We start from the raw sequence: 16,949 nt of genomic DNA on the forward strand, positions 1-16,949 counted from the left end.
TTTTACATCCATCATGTCATTTGATTTTCAACTACCCAGTGAAGGAGAAAGGGTAGTAGTTATTACCTCTCTTTCACAAATGAGGAAACCGAGGCTCAAAGAGATAACGGTGTCACATAGCTAATAAGAGGAAGAGCTGGAATTATAAGACCAGAACTATTCTCACAGTTGCATGCTATTGAATCACTGACAATAAAAACACTGTGATCTTCAAAAAGTCTCTGTTCTTCTAGGGGGTCTCTATTTCTTTGAGCGTCAATTGTATGTGTTATAGTGATGGGTGTTGAGTTCAAATATTGACTCTGTAAATCAAGAATTGTGTGAACTTGAACAAGTCATTTTATTTATGGGGGTTTCTTAATCTATAAAATGAAGAGGCTGGTTTAGAAATGATCTCTGGTATTCCATAATTCTACACCTTAGTTATTAAGAAGCAGAGGATAATTTTTGTTTTGTTTTGTTTTGTTTTGTTTTTGGTCTTCAATGCTTATCCTGGAGTTTTATACAAAGAACTTAATAAATGTTGTCAGATTGAACTAAATTGGCATGCCATTAGGCCTCTGTTAGATTGGATCCAAGTATTTGCTTTACTGTACTTAGTCCCTGCAGTGGCTATGGTGTCTTGTTATTCTCTTTCATCCAACTTTCCTCTTCTCCCTACTCCCTCAAAACCATACTCCTTAGTTAAACTGCATTTCCTGTTGTTCCAGTTGCTCTCCATGGGTTCTGGAAATTCAAATTTTACCTCATGCTTCCCTATTCCCTTCTCACCTCTCAGTGTTCTTAGAGGATTCAATTTGGGAGAGTGGTTTCCCTTGAACTAATACATTTCTACATTTTCTTTTCTTCATTTCTAATGAAGCAAGATCCTTTGAATATTCTCCTCTGATGCTTCAAGGTTGAGGTGACCCTGGACTCTTAAAGACCCAGAGCATTGAGCATCAGCCCAGACTGCATGTCTCTGTCATCCTAGCTAAGTACAGAGGAGTTCATCCTCAACCAGGTGGATTTTTTTAGGGGATTTAGACTGGTGATAGCTTCTGATAAAATAATTTCCTAAAGGATGGAAAGCTTTCCCTTAATATGGATGAAGCCATTAATCATTAATGAAATAATTTCTTGAAGTATTAGGGAAAGCAGGAAGGAAACAAAAAAGGAAGAAAGAAGGAAGAAAGAAAGAAATAGAAATATTGTATGTTTTTTTTTTTCATTTTGGGGGAATTTTTTCATATTGACACATTTTTTTTTTCACATGTATTCCCAGGAGGCCTAGCTGTGCCTAATTCCAGATGTGATGCTTTTGAAAATGTAGAGGGTTTGGTAAAAGGGAGGAACTGAGTGTCCTGGGGAGGGCTCTGAGTTGAGAAAGAAGCCCTCCCAGGCTGCCCTGCTCTGCTTCCTTGCCAGGTTTTTCTCTCTATTGGCCCATCACAGCTGCTCCAATTTCAAATTTCTCTGGACTTGGGCCTGCCACTTAGGGCCACTGAAGTGAAATGTTGAATAAGGTGAAGTTTGGACTGGAAGCAGTAAACTTTAGGCTACTAAAGGTATTATCTTTACATAGAATTATATAAACATGACACATGTGCACATTCATATATGGCTACATACACAATTATATATGCATATATACACATGTATAAAGATTTTAAAACATACACATATACACAGTGCACAAGACACTAATTGCAATGCACAACACACAGATACATGTACAACATACAGTGTGGATTTAGACACACCATGCAGCACATAAATGCATGTTACATATATAATGCATACACATATATATATTATATAAATACATATATTTACATGTATTGTCTATATGCATATAAGCAGTATATATACACATATATAAACACCCATTTATATAATACATATGTGTATGAGTGTGAATAAATGTAGACACATATGTCACTTAAGTCGTAATTCTTAGAAAGTTATGATAAATGAGATTAATTTTGAAAAGCAAGAACAGACCTATCCTTTGATTTTAATTCAGTGAGCTTATGTTATTCTCTCATACCTTCTTCCTCATTAGGGCAAAAATCATTTCTTATCTTAAATGTATATGTCCTCCTTAGCATATATTGTTCTATTGTGCGCAATTGACACACACACACACACACACACATATATATATATATAGTTTTGTTTTTTTTTACTGGGGTGGGGGAGGGAAAAAAGAACTTGGATTTATGAGATCTTGGGTTTAATATTTTTATTTCTCAGGCTCAGTTTCTACACACACACCCCCCCCCCCCACACACACCCATACACATGCACATATACTTACACTACTACTTCATAGGGTTGTTATCTTGTAAACCTTAAAGTACTATAGAAATGGGAACTTTTATAATTTAGTACTGCTCTTGTGACTACTACCACCACCACTACCACCACCTGTCTTATACCTTTTTTAATGCCATTGTCAATCATCATAGGAAGTGCCGGTAGGTGGACTCAAACCAAGGTTCCTTCTTGACTATATGTCTAGGAAATTATGACATGTTCAATAATGTGTGTAATTGTTGATCACAAGACTTAGCAGGGAAATCAGTTTTGGGATGATGAAATGAGTGCCAACATCCGTTCAGGATAGCTGGTCAGGAAAGGATAAGGATGACTCAGGGTGATTACTTTAGTTTGGGTCATGAAGAAAGAGGTCAAAGTTTCTATCTAATTGCCATTTTTGTGTTTCTTCACTGCACTCTTGTAACCTGGCAGGAGCATAATTATAACAGCCAGCCCAAAGGTACCATTCTAAATCACTGTCTTTTAGACACCATGTGCTGGGATGATTGTTATAGTTTCAATGTAAATATTTATACCTTAGAAATTAGCAAATGCAACATATCTGGGTTTTGGTTTATTATTTTATTGACTAAATAGTCAAATAAGACTTAAGAAAGTGATGGAAAAATGCTAATAAATAAATGCAGATTCAATTTGAAAGTGTGTCATGAGTTCTAGAAAGATTGTTAAATATTTACTGGCACACCTCTTTTTAGAGAGGAAATGTATTCTTGTGGAAAGAGCATTGGACTTGGGATCAGGAGACACTTGCCTTCCACTATCTGCCTCCCACCTACCATTCCAGAAATTTTGTACTATTGCTTTTCATATGCTAGAACTCAATATTCTATCTTTCAACTAGGCTCATACAAGTCATCCCCTCAAGTCTGGAATGCTATCTCTCCTCACCCCAGTTTATTAGAGTCCTTATCTTATTTAAAGACTCAGCTCAAATGCCTCCTCCTACTGCTGATGACCCCAATTATCAGTGCTTGTTCTCTCTTCCCCATTATTATTAAGGTATTTATTTATGCCTATTTCCTTTCCCCCAGTAAAAGGAAAACTTCTTGATAATAGAGACTATTTCATTTTTATCCTTGTGACTCCTCTATCTGGCATAATACCTTGTACATAGTGAGAATTTAATAAATATTTGTTGAACTGAATACATTTATTTGACAATTAGGAAGAGTATTGTGGAGCCCATTCTTAATTTCTGGCCAGGAGGCAACAAATGAATGCAGGGATCAATATACTTAGCCCTCCTCTCTTTCTTGCTCTGAAGCCCCTGGGTAAACATGTCGCCTGATGGGTTTCTGACTCATTTCATGGCCTTTCATAGGCATTGGAGTTAATAACTTCTAAGCTCTTTTCTGATTCTAAATATATAATTCAATGGTTCTTTGATAACAACACAAACAGCGTGCCCCCTGGTGCAATAGTTAGGGCACTGGGCTTAAAATCAGGTGTTTGAAGGTTGAACTCTGGCCCTGTGCCACTAATTCCCTATATGACCTCAAGCCTCCCCTCTCAGGACTCCTTTGCATATGAGGGAACTAATCAAAGAGGTCTGTTCCCTCTTCTCTCCCTTTCTTTCTTTTGCTAGTTTGGAACTTCCCCAGCCTTATGTCTATGCCTGTTTCATAGGATGATCCCTGAAGGCTCCAGTATAGCACATTGTGGGGCTGCCCTGATCAGCCCCATTATACTTTTGGATTGGAGCCTATGAATTCTATCCCACGGAGCATTTGTAGCTCTAAGCCTGGGCCCCTTCCAACAGAAAATGGAACTCCCCTGATTAAACTCATTACCTGTAAAATCAGAAAGTTATAATAGTCTCTAAGGTTCAATTCAGCTTTAAATCTATGAACCAGAGTGCTCATGGAGCAAATGTAGTCCCTGCCTTGCTTCTTAATCATTTGAAATCATTGCCTTTAGTGCAGGTAGAATGGAAAAGGATTGTAAAGGGCCCAGTTAAACTTGTTAAGGTAAAATCCTGGAGTTACTGGAGAGAACTAGTTGAAAGTTGACAGCTGACAGCATCTTAAATTTGTACAGTTACTTTCTCCTCAGAGCTTCAAGAATGTGAGATCATTTATCCATAGAATTATAGAAACTTATGCCTGAACTTCAGGTGTCAACTGATCCACCGATACCTGGTATAGGTATCTCCTCAATGTCATCTCTGACATATGTTCAAACCTCCAGAACTGTGGGGATTAGCAGTTTGAATGGAGAAATAGAAAGCTCATTTATAGAATTCAAGGAAAGCACAGAGTTAGGAGGGAAATGTTGTATGACAGCAAACCTGCAATAAAAGATTTTGATGAGTTCTAATAATGGATTAATTCTAGTAATAATAACAATAGCTTCTGTTTATACGGTGCTTTAAGATTTACAAAGAACTTTATAAATAATACTTTGATTTAATAATCTTGGGAAGAAACTGAGACAGACAGAGATTTTTTTTGTTTTGTTTTGTTTTTGAGAAGGGGAGAATAAGTATTTATATAGTACTTATTATGTTCCAGGAACTCTACAAAATGCTTTGCATATATTATCCTTTAGTTAAATGACTTGCACAGAATCACCCAGCAGATCTGAACTCAGATCTTCCTGACTCCTGGTAAATGCTGTATTCATCGTGCTACCTAGTGAGATAAAATTTAATAGAAATAAATGCAATAGTTTACATATGAGTTAAAAAAAATCACAAGATAGAAGAAGAGTGTCAAGACAATAGTTGCTATGAAAAAGATCTGAGAGTCTGTGTAGATTGCAATATCACTATGAATCGAAAGGGAATATTATGTAGTGGTCAGGAAAGTCACTTGGCGACATTGAGTCTTGTCTAGAATAGAAGAGGTGATAGTTCTCCTTTATCTGGTTCCATTGGATTTTCCCTCCAGAGGCCCATTTGTTAAACTTTTACCCGCACATCCCTGGAGCAGTGGCACACAGAAGCAGACACAATTTAGAGGATGGTGTTTAGTTTTAGGTGCCACATTTTAAGAAGGATATTGATATGAAAAAGAATGTCTTAAAATTATTGAAACATAAGAAGATTGAAGATCATAGTTTAGGAGGGGATTGAAAGACAGATGATATGTGGTCCTGACATCAGTGCAGAACACAGTAGCCATCTTAAATATTTGAAAGATTGCCAGGATGAAAGATGGACTGGACTTACTCTGCTTTGCTTCAAAGGGAAGAATTAAGAACAATAGGTGGAGACAGGATTGCTTATTAATAATAGTTTAAATCTCAGACTTTAAAACTTAAATAAAAATATCCTTTATATTATTTCACAATGGAAAAAGCAAGAGTTCTGAAGTTTGAGGCCAAGGTTCAATATATGATGCCTGATTATCTTAGTAACTTCAGCCAGATCATCAATCTATTCCTGGCCCTTTTAGGTCTAGCTCAAGATCCCATGACCTTATAGTTCTCTCAACAATTGCTTCGGCATAGCTAGTCACTCAATCAATCTTTTTTCAGTTATGTTCAATGCTTTATGACTCCTTGGCAAAGATACTAGAGTGGTGTATTGTAATGTCTTTCTAGAAGGTCTTTACATTGGGCTCCAAAATGTAGTGTTCCAGACTAGCTCTCTGGAGGACCTCGGGACCAGCCTTGATCTTAGTGGAGGAGTGCAGGAAGCAGGAGAGCCACCAGGAGGATAGTCAGAGATGGAATATGTCATTTCCAGTCCTCTCAGCCCTAAAATACCTCAGTATGATTACATCATTACAGCACACTATGTATGTATGAACTAGAGAACCATTACATCACAATGCTAAATATATGTGAACTAGAGAATCATTATTTCATTAATCACACTGAGTTAACACCCTGCTGTAAGTATCTTTGCTTCAAGTGTACTTTTCTCAGAGTTCCTGCTATCTGCAGTCTTCTACAGTTTACCATTTTCTTCTCCAGCTCGTTTTACAGAGGAGGAATGGGAGGCAAACAAGGTCATAAAACTAGTAAGTGTTTGAAACTGGATTTGACTGATTTCTGGTTCCTGACTCCAAACTTGACATGCTATACAGTGCACCACCTAGTTAGCATAAGTTTTTATTAGTCTGATTTTACTGAAGAGGATCTGAGAGGAAAAGTAGAATTCGAACGCAAATAACATCTGACTCTGAGTTCATCTCTCTTTGCACTATACTACATGGCAGATTTGCAGTTGATATAAGGAAAAATCTCCCAATAGTCAGTCAGCTGCATCCTAGAACAAGCTGTCTTGGGAGGTGATGACTTGGCTCCAAAGATGGACTTACAAATGTTTAACAATCCCCTCTCTGAAAGGAAAAAAAATGTGCATAGGCACACTTTTAAATTTAACCTGAATTATTAACATTCTGATCATCCCTTTCAACAAAACAATAAATCAAGGCCTGATTTATAGAGTTAGCTGACTTCTAAAACGTTAAGTACAAGTAGTTATACTCAAAATATATCCAAAACCTGAATGGCTTTGTGATGTCTCCAGCACATGTGTGATTAGCTTTCACTGAAAGTCTATAAGTGAATGCTGAATAATAAATGCCTACCTGTCAGGGATGTCTTAAAGGTGTCATTTCTATTCAGGAAGAAACCATGCCATATGGCCTCTGAGATCCTCCCAGGTTGAGATTCTATGAACCTTCTCCCTATTGAGAGAGCCCATAATGAAAATCACAGTTTCCATCTAGAGGTTTAAAGTTGATCTGTTTAGTTCTGCACAAATATAGTATGTGCTACATAATGAAAATATGATTTTCCCCATTTCAGAGACAGAAAACTGGGGCTAAGATTGCCCTCCAGGCCGCAAGTGGCAGGGGTGGGACTCCAGATAAGGTCTTGGGACTCCAAATCTAGGGCTTTTCCTACTATGCTCTGCAATCTTTCAGTTATGAAATGCTTTCCTCAGCGTATTCCTGTGAGGTAGAGAGTGTAAATATTATTTTCATTTTAGTGATTTGCCTAGTGTCATGTGATATTCCCTGGCTACATGACTAATGAGTCTATTGCCCTAGATTCTTAGAAACCATGAAATTCAGTGTACAATTGTCTGATACTGATTATAAAATGGGAAAGGAGAGATTAGGATAACCTATCACATATTTCTGTGATATGCTATATTTCTATAGCATAGTTCTTATCACACCACTCCTCTATTCAAAAAGCTCCAATAGTTACATACTGATATAAAGATGGAATACAAATTCATTTGTTTACCTTTTAAGCCCTTCACAACTGTTACCACATTATCTTTTTTTTTTTTAAGTACAAAATAGTATGCTTCATTCTGCATGCAAATTCTATTAGTTTTTTCTCTGGGTGTGGATTAAATTTTTGACCATGGGTTCTTTGGGATTGTCTTAGATCATTGTAATGTTAAGAATAGTTAAATCATTTACATTTGATCTTCATGCAATGTTGCTATTACTGTGTACAATATTCTAGTGATTTTGCTCACTTTACTTTGCATCAATTCATGTAAATCTGGATTTTTCTGGAAACATTCTACTTATAATTTCTTATTATACAGTAACATTCCATCACAATCATTTACCACAGCTTGTTCAGTCATTCCCCAAATGATGGACATTTCTTCACTTTCTGATTCTTTGCTACCATAAAAAGAGTTGTTATATATATTTTTATATACATAGCCCTGTCCCCTTTTAAAATCTCATTTGGTTTACATACCTAAAGGTGGTATTGCTGGATCAAAGAGTATACACTGTTTTATAACCCTCTGGGTGTAATTGCAAATCACTTTCCAGACTGGTTGGATTATTTCACAACTTTACCAATAGCACATTAGTGTCCTGATTTGCTCATATCCCCTCTAACCTTTATTATCATTTCCCCTTTTGTTATCTTAGTCAATCCAATAGCCATGAAGTGAGAATCTTTTGTAAAGCTTTTAATTTTCAAAACATATGCATATTCGACATTCATCCTTGATAAATCTTGTGTTCAAATTTTTTCTCCCTCCCTTCTCCTCACCCTCTCCCCTACATGACAAATAATCCAATATATTAAACGTGTACAATTCTTATATATATACAATTATCATGCTGCACAAGAAAAATCAGATCAAAAAGGAAAATAAAATGAGAAAGAAAACACAATACAACAACAAAAGTGAAAATACAGTGCGCCACAATATCTTTGGAACCACTAGTATTAGAAAATAGAGAAGTTCTGAATGCTGTGGATAAATTCACTTACCTTAGCAGTATACTTTCCAGGGATGTATATTCACATTGATAATGATGTTGAAACAACACATTGCTAGAACTAGCTCAGTGTTTGGGAGGTTCTGAAGGAAAGTATGGGAAAGAAGAGATATTAGATTGACTACCACACTGAAGATCTATAGAGCTGTTGTACTGACTTTATTGTTATATGCTTGTGAAACCTGGATAGTATACCAGTGATATGCCAGAAAAGTGAATACTTTCCTTTTGAATTGTCTTAAGATATCACCTGACAGGATCAGATATCAAAAACTGAGATCCTTTCTCAAACTACTCTGCCAAGTGTTCAAACTCTATTGCAAAGAGTACACTTCTATGAGCGGCCACATCGTTTGAATGCCAAATGTACATTTGGCAAAAAGACTATTTTATAGAGAACTCACACAGGATAAGTTCTTATGTGCTGGTCAGAAAATAATGATACAAGGACACTCTCAAGGTCTCTCTTGAAAACTTTAGAAATGATTACATAGCATGGGAGACACTGTGACATGCCATGTCCAGCATGGCATGACCTCAGCAGAGAAGATGCTGGGCTCTATGAGCAAAGCAGAATGAAGTAGCCCAAAACATGAGATTTGCAAGATTAGAGAATTCACCCCAAATATTCATACAGACTATTTGTGGGCAAACCTCTTCACTTTTGCATAGCTGCAAATTCATTTTGTACACCTACAATTCATTTCCTCATTCCCTCTGCTTCCTAGGATCCCTGTAGGTATCTTCCTTCAAATACCTGCTTACTTGCCACGTCCAGCAGAAAGACAATCTACATCTTTCTACTTGTGAGTACATGTACTCACACTGTATATGTTTTATATTTACTTATGTCTACATATGCCATTTTTTACTAGGGTATAAGCTACCTAAGGGCAAGGGACCATGATATTTTTATATTGTCACACATGCTTATTGAATATGATTAACTGGCTCTATACATAAAGGACCTGGAGTTCAAAATCCAACCCTGACACTAAATTGTGATTTTGGGCAAATGACAGCTTCCTTGAATCTCAGTTTCATCTTTTGTAAAATGTAGGGATTGAACTAGATGTCTTCTAAGGTCCTTTCAGGTTCTAGATCTATTATTTACTCCTGAAGTAATCAGGGAGGCTTCATAGAAAAAGTGGGCTTTGAAGAGCAGGTCAAATATGAAACTGCTAATAAATTATCAACATTTCTGATGAACTAATGAAAACAAAATTCTATAAGTCACAAATCCCTAAATATCAAATCTGTAAGTAATAATTATGATGTATCTCTGAGTAATTAATTTAATTTACTCTTGACTTATTTGTTTCTGCTTCTTTCCTGAAATTTCTTAAAGTGAAAATTTCATTATTATTATTTTTTAAAAGATCCCATGAAGATTTACTTAGCTAATTTCAAATGTTGTCTCCTGGGAGTAGGTTGGGGGAGGGCAGTTCATGCTTTCTCATTTATACTATATCAGATACTGAGACCAGCTTGACATTCTTTCTTTAGTATTTGAGCTTGTTATAATGCTTTTTTTGAGCTTGCATAATTATTTTCTCACATGAAGCTTGGAAAGACCAATATGGAAATTTGATTATTCTCTTTTCCATTTTACAGATGAGGAAATTGAGGCTTAGAAATGTAAAGTGACTTAGTCAGTTGAATTCTAAACAGTAGAATTTGAACTTACATCTTCTAATCTCTGGTATGGAATCCTTTTCATTACCTCTTATGGTCCATTGACAAAATAAATCAAAGAAATCAAAGTGAATAGAAAAATTCAGGATCTCAAAGAATAGAGACACAGCTATATTTTTCTCTAATCTAAGTATAAGAGCTATTAGGAGTGTGTCAGTGTGTAAGAGCTATTAGAAGTATGTCAATGGTTAATAGAAAACACACACACATACTTGAGTGGAAGGTGATCTAAAATGTGAGTAGCTATATACTTATATATGAGTATGACTATATTGTCTCATTTCTAAAGTCGTAATAATAATAATAGTAATGTTAATTAGCATTTATATAGCAGTTAAAATTTGTAAAAGGCTTTACAATACTGTCTCACTTTATTTACACAATAACATGGGAAAATAGGTGTTATTTTTTAATCTCCATTTTATAGACAAGAAGACTGGAGCAGAAAGAAGTTATATGATTTGCCAAGAATCATTTAATTAATGATTGTCTAAGGCTGGATTTTACCTATGGTCTTCCTGATTCTAAGCCAAGCTCTTGGTCCATTGGCTCACACAGCTACATGGGTTAAGTAGAATATAGGTCTCTCTGACCACCAATCAGGAATCAGTTGCCACCATGCTTGTGGTCAGGCAGTGCATTCCAAGAGATGAAGCATATGCATGTACAATTTAGAACCTTTAAACAAAACTGCTAATTCTGTGTAGGTAAAAGTGTGTAAGGAAAGCTCTCATTTTTATTAAGGAATAAAAGGGAAGCTGGGGTTTTTTACAAGGTAAGCAGAGGTCAGAAACATTTGAAGACACCAATCAAGAACAAGACATATGAAGATAAACACAGGGGTTGATAGACTTCCTTTGGTATAATAATACCCCATGTTTCTGTCTACATGTCCCTCCTCCCTCTGGAGAAGGATCTAATCATCATGAGCACAGGAAATAATAATAATAATAATAATAATAACAACATGTAATAACAATAATTAACATTTGTAAAACACATTATGATTTGCAAATATCTCATTTTATTTTTGCAATAACCCTGGGAGATAGGTGATATTGCCATTGTACAGATGAGGGAAATGAGGCAGACAGAAGTTAAATAACTTACCTGGAGTCATGCAATAAAGCATCTGACGCTACATTTGAACTCGGATTTTACCTGACTTTAAGCCTGCTTTGATGTCTTAAGAAAAAGGAAGAAAAAAGAAAGGCAGAGAAGCTTTGGTATATTGCTTTCTCTTTTGTGAGAAACAAACTGGGAAATTCCATGCTCAAAATGACTTTTTGAATGTATTCTTGTGTTGTGGCCAAGATATATGCCAACCACTTCTTATAACATAGAGTTTGAGATCTCAATCATGCATGGAGCTCCCAGGGAAGACCTTCTCCTATCAGTGCAGAGTGGCATCTTTTCAACAACTTTGAGTTTAAGGTAATTGCTTAGAGTACTAAGAGCTAATATGACTTGCCCAGAATAACATAGTATAGGTCAGAGATGGGATTTGAACTTAGGATTTCCCATCTCTAAAGCCAGTTTTTATACCCTCTGCTACTCTGCTTCTCTCTCCTTGTGATGCAGTCTTGCTTAATGTTCTTGTGTGTGAGTGATAAGGCACTGTCCGTAGTGGCAATCTTACAATCCATTAATTATAATTGAGGCAAGGGAGCTCTCATTTATCAGGAGAATTTAATCAATGAATGAAATTCATAAAACTCTAGGCATATTAAATTTCTATGAAAATTGGGCTTGGGCATATTAATTAAGCTGGGAAACATGTGCTGGGTTAAAGATGAAGAGAAAATATATGGGTAGGTCTGCTATGGCATCTTCTTGTCCTGTGCTTCTGAAGAATCCTGACAAGTCTAAAACCAATTAGATAAATGCTGAATTCCACTAATATCTATAGATTTTTTATACCTTCTTAGCTCTGAAGTCAGTTTGCAAGATATTTCTTCCTGTTTGTGTCTCTGATAACTAAACTTTTATCTCTGAATAATCTGTGTCTAGTTCCTTGTCTTTCACAAACAATGATATTATTGCCCTCTCCTATCTCAGATGCTGCCATCACTCTACTTCAGGTCCTCATCACCTCATGATTGTATTATTGCAAAACTGTGCTGGTGGGTCTGCCTGCCTGAGGTCTCTCCCCATTTTAGATCACCCCTTCCTCCCCCCACTCAACTATCATATTCATTGTTCTCTATTCAATGTACTCCAGTGGTTCTGCATTATCCCCAGAAGCAAATAAAACATCTTCTGCTAGCTCCTTCCTACATTTCCAGTCTTCTTATACTTGATTCTCCTCCATGGATTCTGTGAAGCAGTGACATTATCCTCTTTGCTGTCATGCACACACACATGTTGCTCTTTTCAACTCTGAGCATTCTCTCTGGCCGTTATCCATGCCTGGAATTCTCTCTTTCCTCATCTCCACCTCCTAGCTTTTTGGACTTCCTTGAAGTCTCAGCTAAATTCTATCTTCTGCAAGAAGCCTTTCCCAGTTTTCTTTAATCTTAGTGCTTTCCTTCTAAGAATTTATTCTGGGTATTACCAGGTTTGTTTGTTACTGTTGGTATGTCATTTCTCATGTTAGACTAAGAGCTCCTTTAGAGCAGGAATCCTGTGTGTGCTTTTTCCCTTCATAAAATCCTCAGCATTTAGCACAGTACATAGTGGATTCTTGATAAATGCTAGTTGAATGAGTGCTGGCTTTTTTTTTTTTTCATAGAAACCTTTCAGCTCTCTATCCTATGAATCTATTATCCTTTGCATAGTAGATATTCATGTGGGTTGCTACCTGTTTGATCTTGGGCACTTAATGGACTTAAGTTCCCTAAATCTCAATTTCCTCATTTGTAAAATGAGGGAGTTTTAATAGATGACTTCCAAGGTCACTTCTAGCTCAATATTTGTGATTCTCTAGCTTTCCCTCTATTATATTATAAATCAGTTATTTCCTGAAATCAGTTCAGGAAACATATACTCATAAAAAAGATGCATACAATTTTTGCTTTTCCTGTGTATCTGTGACCTCATCCAGCTTATGCTGTGCGTGAGTGGTACTCCTGTTGTGGATGAATAAGAATTCCGCCCTTGATGGACCCCAGAAAAAGAGAATAACTTTGTATCCCTCTGGTATATTAGGTGATGCAACCCAATTCCAGCTACACAGTCAATAAGAAGAGGCTGCTCCCACTCAAGTGGGAGGAGAATATCTTCTCTTAGTAGCTGGTGCCTGGCATCTCTCCTATGTCTCCCTTCATCTCAGATGATTTGGGCATTTGCTATTTATTTGAGGTTACAATGATTCAAAGGGAAGATGTAACAAAGTAGTAAAAGAGATTTTCTTGTTATTGTCTCTATGATCTTGAGTAAATCACTTCATTTTTCTGGGGTTAATTTTTCCTAATTGCAAAATAATGGGGTTAAACTACATGACCTTTAAGGTACCTTCAAATTCTAATTCCTATAAGTCCAACAAGATAGTACATATCAGTATTAGGTCTTGAACTCAGGTCTTTTGATATGAAGACTAGTGTCCTTTTTAGTCTTCTAGTCTTCATAGTGCTTCACCATTCCTCCATACTACCCCTGACCCCTGCCATTTTCTAAGCTCTACTTTTTGCCCACTCCAGAGTGCTACCGAACATTCCTCTATTATGATTCCTTTGTCTGTCCCTTTTCATTTCTGTTATAGGTTGAAGTTACCCTTGCATTTCTCCCACCTGGCTTTTTGGAATTCTGACCACCTGACTCAGCCTCTCAGAAAATCTTTAGTTTTTTTCTATTTGTGCATTTTTGTTGGGAAGCTGTTTTAGTCCCTGCATTCTATTATTTGTTCCTCATATTAATGACTTTTCCTTGAAGGGAAGGGCAGGACTTCTTTAAGATAAGGCTGGTTATGGCTCAAGTGGAATAAATCTGTCACCTTTCACATGTATATTAGTTCTTTTTTAAAAATGGTGAGAACTGAGACTGAGAGTGGGTTGAGCCTTTTGATGCCTATACATTTCCAGCTGATATATACCTTGAAACCTGGGAAGATCAGGGAAAGGGACGATAACCTACCTTTCACCCTTATGTGCTATGTCAACAAGGGCAAATAATTTACTACTTGAAGCTTTTCTTTTTATAGCTGTGAAATGAGGATATTTTCTTATTGTAAGGCTTAGGCAGGAGCATCAAAGGCAGCTAAATTGTGCATGGATAGAGTGCTGGGTTTGGAAAGAGAAAGTCTTATCTTCCTGAGTTCGAATCTGGCCTAACACACACTAGTTGTGTGATCCTGGATGAGTCACTTAATGTAGTTTGTCTCAATTTTCTCATTTGTAAAATGAGTTGGAGAAGGAAATGGCATACTACTCCAGTATGTTTGCCAAGAAAATCCCCAATGGGGTTATGAAGAGTGATAGCAACAGACAAAAGTAGATGTGTGAATGAATACTTGAGAGGCTTAAAACAACATCATATACATTGCTATTATGATTACTTTTACATTACTGCAAGCAACATTCATTGAACAGTGGTATTATCAAAATATTAATTTTCTCAGATCGATAAAATACCTAAACTACTGACTTTTACAGGGTTGTCAGGAGGAAAGTACTTTGTTTCCTAAAAGGTCAAATTTGAAAAGGATGCTGGAGATCATGTAGTTCAATCTCTTCATTTTAGAGATGAAAGAACTAAAACTTAGGGAGTAGTTGTGATTTACCTGAAGTTACTCAGGGAGGAAGTAGGAAGGTTAAAATTTGGGCTTATATCATCAGGGCTAGAAGTTACCTCATTCTTGCAGATGAGGGAAAAAATATAGGAAATTGAAGTTACTTGCCCAAGGCCACACAACTAGTAATTTTCAGAGGTAGTCTTTGATTACAAGCCTTTTTACTCTATAGCTTTTCTTTTGCAGCTTCTTTCCATTATGTATGTGATGGTCCTGTAACTCCAAATGAATGCTCTTTCTACTATGTCATAATGTCTCTCAAAAAGCCCATTATTAAATTCCAAACTTTACAATTATTATGTACCTGGCTTAGTCCTGTTATGCCTCAACATATAATTTTGGAACTGTGAAGGAGGGCTGAGGACTTTGATCCTGGAGCATTGGTTGGAGAGACAAGTATCCCCAAATCTGCCCATGCCTTGAGAAACCGAAACAAAGAATGGATGACACAGGAGCAACAAGTGAATGAAGAAGACTGAAAGAAGAAACTTAACCAAAGGAAATGGAAGGAGAATTGAACTTACCAGTTATACCCACCCTTTTAAAGAATGAGGAAAGCCCTAAACAAAGATCTGATCTTTGCCCACCATGATCTCTTCATACCTATCCAGTATCATGCACTTAACTTCTTTTGCCTAAATATTTCTTATATCCTAATCTTTGACCCTAAAATAAAGAGGCCAAAGATTAGACAAAAATTAATGAAAATTCAAATTAGAGCAGAGAGCAAAAGTTCTCTGAATTAAGTGATTTCCTATTTGGGTACTCTTAGTTATTGTTTTTGTATTAACTTTTCATCTGATATAAAACTCCATTAAAAAAAACTCCAAAAATAAAAGACTTTGAGAACCTGAATGCCAATGTATCCTTTCTACATTAAAAATCAAGCGTTATAAAGAGTGTGGCCGATTGATTATCCAGAAAAAAAGGGCTTTTGGAGAAAAGGATGGTATCTAGAGAAAAGATCACATCCTAAAACATTCAGGGAAGAAATAGTAAAAGCCTGGGAAGGATTCAGTTCTGCTCTTATTGAGTAGGTAAAAGGGAGCAAAAAAGCATTTACTAGCCACATACACACTCTACAGCAATACCCACTATTGTTACACATAATTCAGGTCCTTTCTAGCTCTGATATGCTATGTTCTATGATTCTTAAGGTCCTTCCTAGTTTTAGAATTTATGTTTCATGATTCCTTAAGTCCCTTCCAACTCTGACATTCTATATTCCATGACTTTAAGGCCCCTTTCAAGTAAGAAATTATATGACTGTGCTGGTAGGCCACATAAACAAATAAGTTTTGTATTTGGGTATTGTGATCGCCCAATACAACAGCTATTTGAAATTGCCTTGTGCCTGGGGCTTTCAGTTTACACCAGTGTATCCTTATAAGCTTCCTGCCTCAGCTGGGGTTAGGAATGCTTCTAGTACAAAGCCTTCCTTGTCTGTTCTTCTAGTCCCAGTGGGGATCAGTGACAACAATGAGGTGTGTGGAAAATGATGGAAAATATTTATTTCAATTTGACCTAATGAATTCTTAAAAAAACAAAAAACAAAACAAAACATGATTTTTTTTTCTTTGTTTTGATATTGGGTCTTTTCCCATCATTTCTTCTTTTCTGAGAACTTAGTCAATCTCACTGTCTCTTTAAAACAAATCTTTCAAGACTAATGACTATTTTATTTTATAACTATTGCTAGACTTTGGTGATAAAGGAAGAATAAAACCTTGCTTGTGACTCATTATAGGAAGTCATCAATAGCTAATTTGCAAAAGTCTGGTCCCAGTTGGTATATTTGGCGGCTTTGATTTTATGTCATGTTCATTATGCCACTTCTTCAGGAAGTTCATATAAATTAATTAGAAGGCACTATACATTTACATTATAAACTTATATGTATATAAAAGATATCTATATATACACATTGAAAATTTACATCTATTTTAATTTTTGATCCCAAAATAAAGAGGGCAGGAAATAAGATAAATGAA

Source organism: Sarcophilus harrisii, chromosome 2 (genome assembly GCF_902635505.1).
Source record: "Sarcophilus harrisii chromosome 2, mSarHar1.11, whole genome shotgun sequence".
Lineage (NCBI taxonomy): Eukaryota > Metazoa > Chordata > Mammalia > Dasyuromorphia > Dasyuridae > Sarcophilus > Sarcophilus harrisii.